A 10,985-nucleotide genomic window follows, 5' to 3' on the forward strand; every position below is an offset into this window, starting at 1 on the left:
ATTTATTTACCTATTTTTCTCTATTTATTTACCTATTGTTTCTCTAGTCATTTACCTATATTTTCTCTCATTTATTTTCCTATTTTTCTCTGTTTATTTACCTATTTTTCCTTTAATTTATTTACGTACTTCTTTATTTACCTTTTTTCTTTGATTTATGTAGCTATTTATCTATATTTATACACCTACTTATTCTCTAGATAATTTACCTATTTTTTCTCTAATTTATTTACCTATTTTTTTCTCTAGTTTATTTACCTATTTTTTATTTACCTCTTTTTCTTTGATTTATTTAGCTATTTATCTCTATTTATACACCTATTTTTCTCTAGATAATTTACCTATTTTTCTCTATTTATTTTCCTATTTTTCTCTATTTATTTACCTCTTTTGTTTTCTCTATTTATTTACCTATTTTTCTGTAGTTATTTACCTATTTTTCCTCTAATTTATTTACCTATTTTTTTATTTACCTTTTTTTCTTTGATTTATTTAGCTATTTAACTCTATTTATACACCTATTTTTTCTCTATATATTTACCTATTTTTCTCTATTTATTTTCCTATTTTTTCTCTATTTATTTACCTCTTTTGTTTTCTCTACTTATTTACCTATTTTTCTCTGTTTATTTACGAATTTTTTCTCTAGTTATTTACCCATTTTTCTTTCTCATTTATTTACCTATTTTTTCCTCTAATTTCTTTACCTATTTTTTATTTACCTTTTTTTCCTTGATTTATTTAGCAATTTTTCCCTATTTTATTTACCTATTTTTCTCTATTTATTTACCTATTTTTATCTATTTAGTTACCTCTTCTTATCCTCTATTTATTTACTAATTTTTTCTCTAGTTATTTACCCATTTTTCTTTCTCATTTATTTACCTATTTTTTCCTCAAATTTCTTTACCTATTTTTTTATTTACCTTTTTTTCTTTGATTTATTTAGCTATATATCTCTATGTATGCATCGATTTTTTCTCCAGATAATTTACCTATTTTTTCTCTATTTATTTTCCTATTTTTTCTCTATTTGTTTACCTCTTTGGTTTTCTCTACTTATTTACCTATTTTTCTCTGTTTATTTACCTATTTTTCCCTATTTTATTTACCTATTTTTTCTCTATTTATTTACCTATTTTTCTCTATTTAGTTGCCTCTTTTTTTCCTCTATTTATTTACCAATTTTTTCTCTAGTTATTTACCCAGTTCCTTTCTCATTTATTTACCTATTTTTTCTCTATTTATTTACCTATTTTTTCTCTAGTTATTTACCTCTTTTTTCTGTATTTATTTACCTACTTTGTTTTCTGTACTTCATTAACTATTTTTCTCTATTTATTTACCTATTTTTCTCTAGTTATTTACCTCTTTTTTCTGTATTTATTTACCTACTTTGTTTTCTGTACTTCATTACCTATTTTTCTCTATTTATACACCTATTTTTTCTCTAGATAATTTACCTATTTTTTCTCTAGATAATTTACCTATTTTTTCTCTAATTTATTTACCTATTTTTTTCTCTAGTTTATTTACCTATTTTTTTATTTACCTTTTTTCTTTTATTTATTTAGCTATTTATCTCTATTTATACACCTATTTTTTCTCTAGATAATTTACCTATTTTTTCTCTATTTATTTTCCTATTTTTCTCTATTTATTTACCTCTTTTTTTTTCTCTATTTATTTACCTATTTTTCTCTAGTTATTTACCTATTTTTTCCTCTAATTTATTTACCTATTTTTTTATTTACCTTTTTTTCTTTGATTTATTTAGCTATTTATCTCTATTTATACACCTATTTTTTCTCTATATAATTTACCTATTTTTCTCTATTTATTTGCCTATTTTTTTCTCTATTTTATTTACCTATTTTCTTATGTACTTATTTACCTATTTTTCTCTATTTATTTACCTCTTTTGTTTTCTCTATTTATTTACCTATTTTTCTCTAGATAATTTACCTATTTTTTCTCTATTTATTTTCCTATTTTTCTCTATTTATTTACCTCTTTTGTTTTCTCTATTTATTTACCTATTTTTCTCTAGTTATTTACCTATTTTTTCCTCTAATTTATTTACCTATTTTTTTATTTACCTTTTTTTCTTTGATTTATTTAGCTATTTATCTCTATTTATACACCTATTTTTTCTCTAGATAATTTACCTATTTTTTCTCTATTTATTTTCCTATTTTTCTCTATTTATTTACCTCTTTTGTTTTCTCTATTTATTTACCTATTTTTCTCTAGTTATTTACCTATTTTTTCCTCTAATTTATTTACCTATTTTTTTATTTACCTTTTTTTCTTTGATTTATTTAGCTATTTATCTCTATTTATACACCTATTTTTTCTCTAGATAATTTACCTATTTTTTCTCTATTTATTTTCATATTTTTCTCTATTTATTTACCTCTTTTGTTTTCTCTATTTATTTACCTCTTTTGTTTTCTCTATTTATTTACCTATTTTTCTCTAGTTATTTACCTATTTTTTCCTCTAATTTATTTAGCTATTTATCTCTATTTATACACCTATTTTTTCTCTATATAATTTACCTATTTTTCTCTATTTATTTGCCTATTTTTTCTCTATTTTATTTACCTATTTTCTTATGTACTTATTTACCTATTTTTCTCTATTTATTTACCTCTTTTGTTTTCTCTATTTATTTACCTATTTTTCTCTAGATAATTTACCTATTTTTTCTCTAATTTATTTACCTATTTTTTTCTCTAGTTTATTTACCTATTTTTTTATTTACCTTTTTTCTTTTATTTATTTAGCTATTTATCTCTATTTATACACCTATTTTTTCTCTAGATAATTTACCTATTTTTTCTCTATTTATTTTCCTATTTTTCTCTATTTATTTACCTCTTTTTTTTTCTCTATTTATTTACCTATTTTTCTCTAGTTATTTACCTATTTTTTCCTCTAATTTATTTACCTATTTTTTTATTTACCTTTTTTTCTTTGATTTATTTAGCTATTTATCTCTATTTATACACCTATTTTTTCTCTATATAATTTACCTATTTTTCTCTATTTATTTGCCTATTTTTTTCTCTATTTTATTTACCTATTTTCTTATGTACTTATTTACCTATTTTTCTCTATTTATTTACCTCTTTTGTTTTCTCTATTTATTTACCTATTTTTCTCTAGATAATTTACCTATTTTTTCTCTATTTATTTTCCTATTTTTCTCTATTTATTTACCTCTTTTGTTTTCTCTATTTATTTACCTATTTTTCTCTAGTTATTTACCTATTTTTTCCTCTAATTTATTTACCTATTTTTTTATTTACCTTTTTTTCTTTGATTTATTTAGCTATTTATCTCTATTTATACACCTATTTTTTCTCTAGATAATTTACCTATTTTTTCTCTATTTATTTTCCTATTTTTCTCTATTTATTTACCTCTTTTGTTTTCTCTATTTATTTACCTATTTTTCTCTAGTTATTTACCTATTTTTTCCTCTAATTTATTTACCTATTTTTTTATTTACCTTTTTTTCTTTGATTTATTTAGCTATTTATCTCTATTTATACACCTATTTTTTCTCTAGATAATTTACCTATTTTTTCTCTATTTATTTTCATATTTTTCTCTATTTATTTACCTCTTTTGTTTTCTCTATTTATTTACCTCTTTTGTTTTCTCTATTTATTTACCTATTTTTCTCTAGTTATTTACCTATTTTTTCCTCTAATTTATTTAGCTATTTATCTCTATTTATACACCTATTTTTTCTCTATATAATTTACCTATTTTTCTCTATTTATTTGCCTATTTTTTTCTCTATTTTATTTACCTATTTTCTTATGTACTTATTTACCTATTTTTCTCTATTTATTTACCTCTTTTGTTTTCTCTATTTATTTACCTATTTTTCTCTAGATAATTTACCTATTTTTTCTCTAATTTATTTACCTATTTTTTTCTCTAGTTTATTTACCTATTTTTTTATTTACCTTTTTTTCTTTGATTTATTTAGCTATTTATCTCTATTTATACACCTATTTTTTCTCTAGATAATATACCTATTTTTTCTCTATTTATTTTCCTATTTTTCTCTATTTATTTACCTCTTTTGTTTTCTCTATTTATTTACCTATTTTTCTCTAGTTATTTACCTATTTTTTCCTCTAATTTATTTAGCTATTTTTTTATTTACCTTTTTTTCTTTGATTTATTTAGCTATTTATCTCTATTTATACACCTATTTTTTCTCTACCTAATTTACCTATTTTTCTGTATTTATTTACCTATTTTTTTCTCTATTTATTTACCTCTTTTGTTTTCTCTATTTATTTACCTATTTTTCTCTAGATAATTTACCTATTTTTCTCTATTTATTTACCTATTTTTTCTCTAGATATTTACCTATTTTTTCTCTACCTAATTTACCTATTTTTCTGTATTTATTTACCTATTTTTTCTCTATTTATTTACCTCTTTTGTTTTCTCTATTTATACACCTATTTTTTCTCTATATAATTTACCTATTTTTCTCTATTTATTTGCCTATTTTTTTCTCTATTTTATTTACCTATTTTCTTATGTACTTATTTACCTATTTTTCTCTATTTATTTACCTCTTTTGTTTTCTCTATTTATTTACCTATTTTTCTCTAGATAATTTACCTATTTTTTCTCTAATTTATTTACCTATTTTTTTCTCTAGTTTATTTACCTATTTTTTTATTTACCTTTTTTTCTTTTATTTATTTAGCTATTTATCTCTATTTATACACCTATTTTTTCTCTAGATAATTTACCTATTTTTTCTCTATTTATTTTCCTATTTTTCTCTATTTATTTACCTCTTTTGTTTTCTCTATTTATTTACCTATTTTTCTCTAGTTATTTACCTATTTTTTCCTCTAATTTATTTACCTATTTTTTTATTTACCTTTTTTTCTTTGATTTATTTAGCTATTTATCTCTATTTATACACCTATTTTTTCTCTACCTAATTTACCTATTTTTCTGTATTTATTTACCTATTTTTTTCTCTATTTATTTACCTCTTTTGTTTTCTCTATTTATTTACCTATTTTTCTCTAGATAATTTACCTATTTTTCTCTATTTATTTACCTATTTTTCTCTAGATAATTTACCTATTTTTTCTCTAATTTATTTACCTATTTTTTTCTCTAGTTTATTTACCTATTTTTTTATTTACCTTTTTTTCTTTTATTTATTTAGCTATTTATCTCTATTTATACACCTATTTTTTCTCTAGATAATTTACCTATTTTTTCTCTATTTATTTTCCTATTTTTCTCTATTTATTTACCTCTTTTGTTTTCTCTATTTATTTACCTATTTTTCTCTAGTTATTTACCTATTTTTTCCTCTAATTTATTTACCTATTTTTTTATTTACCTTTTTTTCTTTGATTTATTTAGCTATTTATCTCTATTTATACACCTATTTTTTCTCTAGATAATTTACCTATTTTTTCTCTATTTATTTTCATATTTTTCTCTATTTATTTACCTCTTTTGTTTTCTCTATTTATTTACCTCTTTTGTTTTCTCTATTTATTTACCTATTTTTCTCTAGTTATTTACCTATTTTTTCCTCTAATTTATTTACCTATTTTTTTATTTACCTTTTTTTCTTTGATTTATTTAGCTATTTATCTCTATTTATACACCTATTTTTTCTCTACCTAATTTACCTATTTTTCTGTATTTATTTACCTATTTTTTCTCTATTTATTTACCTCTTTTGTTTTCTCTATTTATTTACCTATTTTTCTCTAGATAATTTACCTATTTTTCTCTATTTATTTACCTATTCTTTCTCTAGATATTTACCTATTTTTTCTCTACCTAATTTACCTATTTTTCTGTATTTATTTACCTATTTTTCTCTATTTATTTACCTCTTTTGTTTTCTCTATTTATTTACCTATTTTTCTCTAGATAATTTACCTATTTTTTCTCTATTTATTTACCTATTTTTTCTCTATTTATTTTCCAATTTTTTCCCTACTCATTAACTTTTTTCTATTTATTTACCGCTTTTTCTCTCTAAATTATACACCTATATTTTCTCTATTTATTTACCCCTTTTGTTTTCTCTATTTATTTACCTATTTTTTCTCTAGTTATTTACCTCTTTTTTCTGTATTTATTTACGTACTTTGTTTTCTGTACTTCATTACCTATTTTTCTCTATTTATACACCTATTTTTTCTCTACCTAATTTACCTATTTTTCTGTATTTATTTACCTATTTTTTCTCTATTTATTTACCTCTTTCGTTTTCTCTATTTATTCACCTATTTTTCTCTAGATAATTTACCTATTTTTTCTCTATTTATTTACCTATTTTTTCTCTATTTATTTTCCAATTTTTTCTCTATTCATTAACTTTTTTCTATTTATTTACCCCTTTCTTTCTCTAATTTATACACCTATATTTTCTCTATTTATTTACCTATTTTTCTCTATTTATTTACCTATTGTTTCTCTAGTCATTTACCTATATTTTCTCTCATTTATTTTCCTATTTTTCTCTGTTTATTTACCTATTTTTCCTTTAATTTATTTACGTACTTCTTTATTTACCTTTTTTCTTTGATTTATGTAGCTATTTATCTATATTTATACACCTACTTATTCTCTAGATAATTTACCTATTTTTTCTCTAATTTATTTACCTATTTTTTTCTCTAGGTTATTTACCTATTTTTTATTTACCTCTTTTTCTTTGATTTATTTAGCTATTTATCTCTATTTATACACCTATTTTTCTCTAGATAATTTACCTATTTTTCTCTATTTATTTTCCTATTTTTCTCTATTTATTTACCTCTTTTGTTTTCTCTATTTATTTACCTATTTTTCTGTAGTTATTTACCTATTTTTCCTCTAATTTATTTACCTATTTTTTTATTTACCTTTTTTTCTTTGATTTATTTAGCTATTTAACTCTATTTATACACCTATTTTTTCTCTATATATTTACCTATTTTTCTCTATTTATTTTCCTATTTTTTCTCTATTTATTTACCTCTTTTGTTTTCTCTACTTATTTACCTATTTTTCTCTGTTTATTTACGAATTTTTTCTCTAGTTATTTACCCATTTTTCTTTCTCATTTATTTACCTATTTTTTCCTCTAATTTCTTTACCTATTTTTTATTTACCTTTTTTTCCTTGATTTATTTAGCAATTTTTCCCTATTTTATTTACCTATTTTTTCTCTATTTATTTACCTATTTTTATCTATTTAGTTACCTCTTCTTATCCTCTATTTATTTACTAATTTTTTCTCTAGTTATTTACCCATTTTTCTTTCTCATTTATTTACCTATTTTTTCCTCAAATTTCTTTACCTATTTTTTTATTTACCTTTTTTTCTTTGATTTATTTAGCTATATATCTCTATGTATGCATCGATTTTTTCTCCAGATAATTTACCTATTTTTTCTCTATTTGTTTACCTCTTTGGTTTTCTCTACTTATTTACCTATTTTTCTCTGTTTATTTACCTATTTTTCCCTATTTTATTTACCTATTTTTTCTCTATTTATTTACCTATTTTTCTCTATTTAGTTGCCTCTTTTTTTCCTCTATTTATTTACCAATTTTTTCTCTAGTTATTTACCCAGTTCCTTTCTCATTTATTTACTTATTTTTTTCTCTATTTATTTACCTATTTTTTCTCTAGTTATTTACCTCTTTTTTCTGTATTTATTTACCTACTTTGTTTTCTGTACTTCATTAACTATTTTTCTCTATTTATTTACCTATTTTTCTCTAGTTATTTACCTCTTTTTTCTGTATTTATTTACCTCTTTTGTTTTCTCTATTTATTTACCTATTTTTCTCTAGTTATTTACCTATTTTTTCCTCTAATTTATTTACCTATTTTTTTATTTACCTTTTTTTCTTTGATTTATTTAGCTATTTATCTCTATTTATACACCTATTTTTTCTCTAGATAATTTACCTATTTTTTCTCTATTTATTTTCATATTTTTCTCTATTTATTTACCTCTTTTGTTTTCTCTATTTATTTACCTCTTTTGTTTTCTCTATTTATTTACCTATTTTTCTCTAGTTATTTACCTATTTTTTCCTCTAATTTATTTACCTATTTTTTTATTTACCTTTTTTTCTTTGATTTCTTTAGCTATTTATCTCTATTTATACACCTATTTTTTCTCTACCTAATTTACCTATTTTTCTGTATTTATTTACCTATTTTTTCTCTATTTATTTACCTATTTTTATCTATTTAGTTACCTCTTCTTATCCTCTATTTATTTACTAATTTTTTCTCTAGTTATTTACCCATTTTTCTTTCTCATTTATTTACCTATTTTTTCCTCAAATTTCTTTACCTATTTTTTTATTTACCTTTTTTTCTTTGATTTATTTAGCTATATATCTCTATGTATGCATCGATTTTTTCTCCAGATAATTTACCTATTTTTTCTCTATTTATTTTCCTATTTTTTCTCTATTTGTTTACCTCTTTGGTTTTCTCTACTTATTTACCTATTTTTCTCTGTTTATTTACCTATTTTTCCCTATTTTATTTACCTATTTTTTCTCTATTTATTTACCTATTTTTCTCTATTTAGTTGCCTCTTTTTTTCCTCTATTTATTTACCAATTTTTTCTCTAGTTATTTACCCAGTTCCTTTCTCATTTATTTACTTATTTTTTTCTCTATTTATTTACCTATTTTTTCTCTAGTTATTTACCTCTTTTTTCTGTATTTATTTACCTACTTTGTTTTCTGTACTTCATTAACTATTTTTCTCTATTTATTTACCTATTTTTCTCTAGTTATTTACCTCTTTTTTCTGTATTTATTTACCTCTTTTGTTTTCTCTATTTATTTACCTATTTTTCTCTAGATATTTACCTATTTTTTCTCTACCTAATTTACCTATTTTTCTGTATTTATTTACCTATTTTTTCTCTATTTATTTACCTCTTTTGTTTTCTCTATTTATTTACCTATTTTTCTCTAGATAATTTACCTATTTTTTCTCTATTTATTTACCTATTTTTTCTCTATTTATTTTCCAATTTTTTCCCTACTCATTAACTTTTTTCTATTTATTTACCGCTTTTTCTCTCTAAATTGTACACCTATATTTTCTCTATTTATTTACCTATTTTTTTCTATTTATTTACCGCTTTTTCTCTCTAAATTATACACCTATATTTTCTCTATTTATTTACCTATTTTTCTCTAGTTATTTACCTATTTTTTCCTCTAATTTATTTACCTATTTTTTTATTTACCTTTTTTTCTTTGATTTATTTAGCTATTTATCTCTATTTATACACCTATTTTTTCTCTACCTAATTTACCTATTTTTCTGTATTTATTTACCTATTTTTTTCTCTATTTATTTACCTCTTTTGTTTTCTCTATTTATTTACCTATTTTTTCTCTAGATAATATACCTATTTTTTCTCTACTTATTTTCCTATTTTTCTCTATTTATTTACCTCTTTTGTTTTCTCTATTTATACACCTATATTTTCTCTATTTATTTACCTATTTTTTCCTCTAATTTATTTACCTATTTTTTTATTTACCTTTTTTTCTTTGATTTATTTAGCTATTTATCTCTATTTATACACATATTTTATCTCCAGATAATTTACCTATTTTTTCTCTATTTATTTTACTATTTTTTCTCTATTTGTTTACCTCTTTTGTTTTCTCTACTTATTTACCTATTTTTCTCTGTTTATTTACCTATTTTTCCCTATTTTATTTACCTATTTTTCTCTATTTATTTACCTCTTTTTTCTCTATTTATTTACCTATTTTCTCTATATATTTACCTATTTTTCTCTCTCATTTATTTACGTATTTTTCTCTGTTTATTTACCTATTTTTTTCTCTAATTTATTTACATATTTTTTTATTTACCTTTTTTTCTTTGGTTTATTTACCTATTTTTCTCTCTTTATTTACCTATTTTTCTCTAGATATTTACCTATTTTTTCCTTTAATTTATTTACCTATTGTTTTATTTACCTTTTTTTCTTTGATTTATTTAGATATTTATCTATATTTATACACCTATTTTTTCTCTAGATAATTTACCTATTTTTCTCTATTTATTTCCCTATTTTTCTCTATTTATTTACCCCTTTTGTTTTCTCTATTTATTTACCTATTTTTTCTCTAGTTATTTACCTCTTTTTTCTGTATTTATTTACGTACTTTGTTTTCTGTACTTCATTACCTATTTTTCTCTATTTATACACCTATTTTTTCTCTACCTAATTTACCTATTTTTCTGTATTTATTTACCTATTTTTTCTCTATTTATTTACCTCTTTTGTTTTCTCTATTTATTTACCTATTTTTCTCTAGATAATTTACCTATTTTTTCTCTATTTATTTACCTATTTTTTCTCTATTTATTTTCCAATTTTTTCTCTATTCATTAACTTTTTTCTATTTATTTACCCCTTTCTTTCTCTAATTTATACACCTATATTTTCTCTATTTATTTACCTATTTTTCTCTATTTATTTACCTATTGTTTCTCTAGTCATTTACCTATATTTTCTCTCATTTATTTTCCTATTTTTCTCTGTTTATTTACCTATTTTTCCTTTAATTTATTTACGTACTTCTTTATTTACCTTTTTTCTTTGATTTATGTAGCTATTTATCTATATTTATACACCTACTTATTCTCTAGATAATTTACCCATTTTTCTTTCTCATTTATTTACCTATTTTTTCCTCTAATTTCTTTACCTATTTTTTATTTACCTTTTTTTCCTTGATTTATTTAGCAATTTTTCCCTATTTTATTTACCTATTTTTTCTCTATTTATTTACCTATTTTTATCTATTTAGTTACCTCTTCTTATCCTCTATTTATTTACTAATTTTTTCTCTAGTTATTTACCCATTTTTCTTTCTCATTTATTTACCTATTTTTTCCTCAAATTTCTTTACCTATTTT

General features: G+C 20.8%; 1 long non-coding RNA gene across 1 annotated transcript; it reads right to left on the bottom strand.

Annotated features, from left to right (window-relative positions):
- Positions 1-344: 344 nt before the first annotated feature.
- LOC143378322 (uncharacterized) lies at positions 345-5,822 on the bottom strand. Its single transcript, XR_013088185.1, has 2 exons — positions 4,351-5,822; positions 345-1,135 (listed from the first exon to the last, which is right to left on the bottom strand). It is a non-coding gene; the product is annotated as an uncharacterized LOC143378322 (long non-coding RNA).
- Between the last annotated feature and the right edge of the window lie 5,163 nt (positions 5,823-10,985).

This window comes from Andrena cerasifolii, unplaced genomic scaffold, assembly GCF_050908995.1.
Source record: "Andrena cerasifolii isolate SP2316 unplaced genomic scaffold, iyAndCera1_principal scaffold2966, whole genome shotgun sequence".
Classification (NCBI taxonomy): domain Eukaryota; kingdom Metazoa; phylum Arthropoda; class Insecta; order Hymenoptera; family Andrenidae; genus Andrena; species Andrena cerasifolii.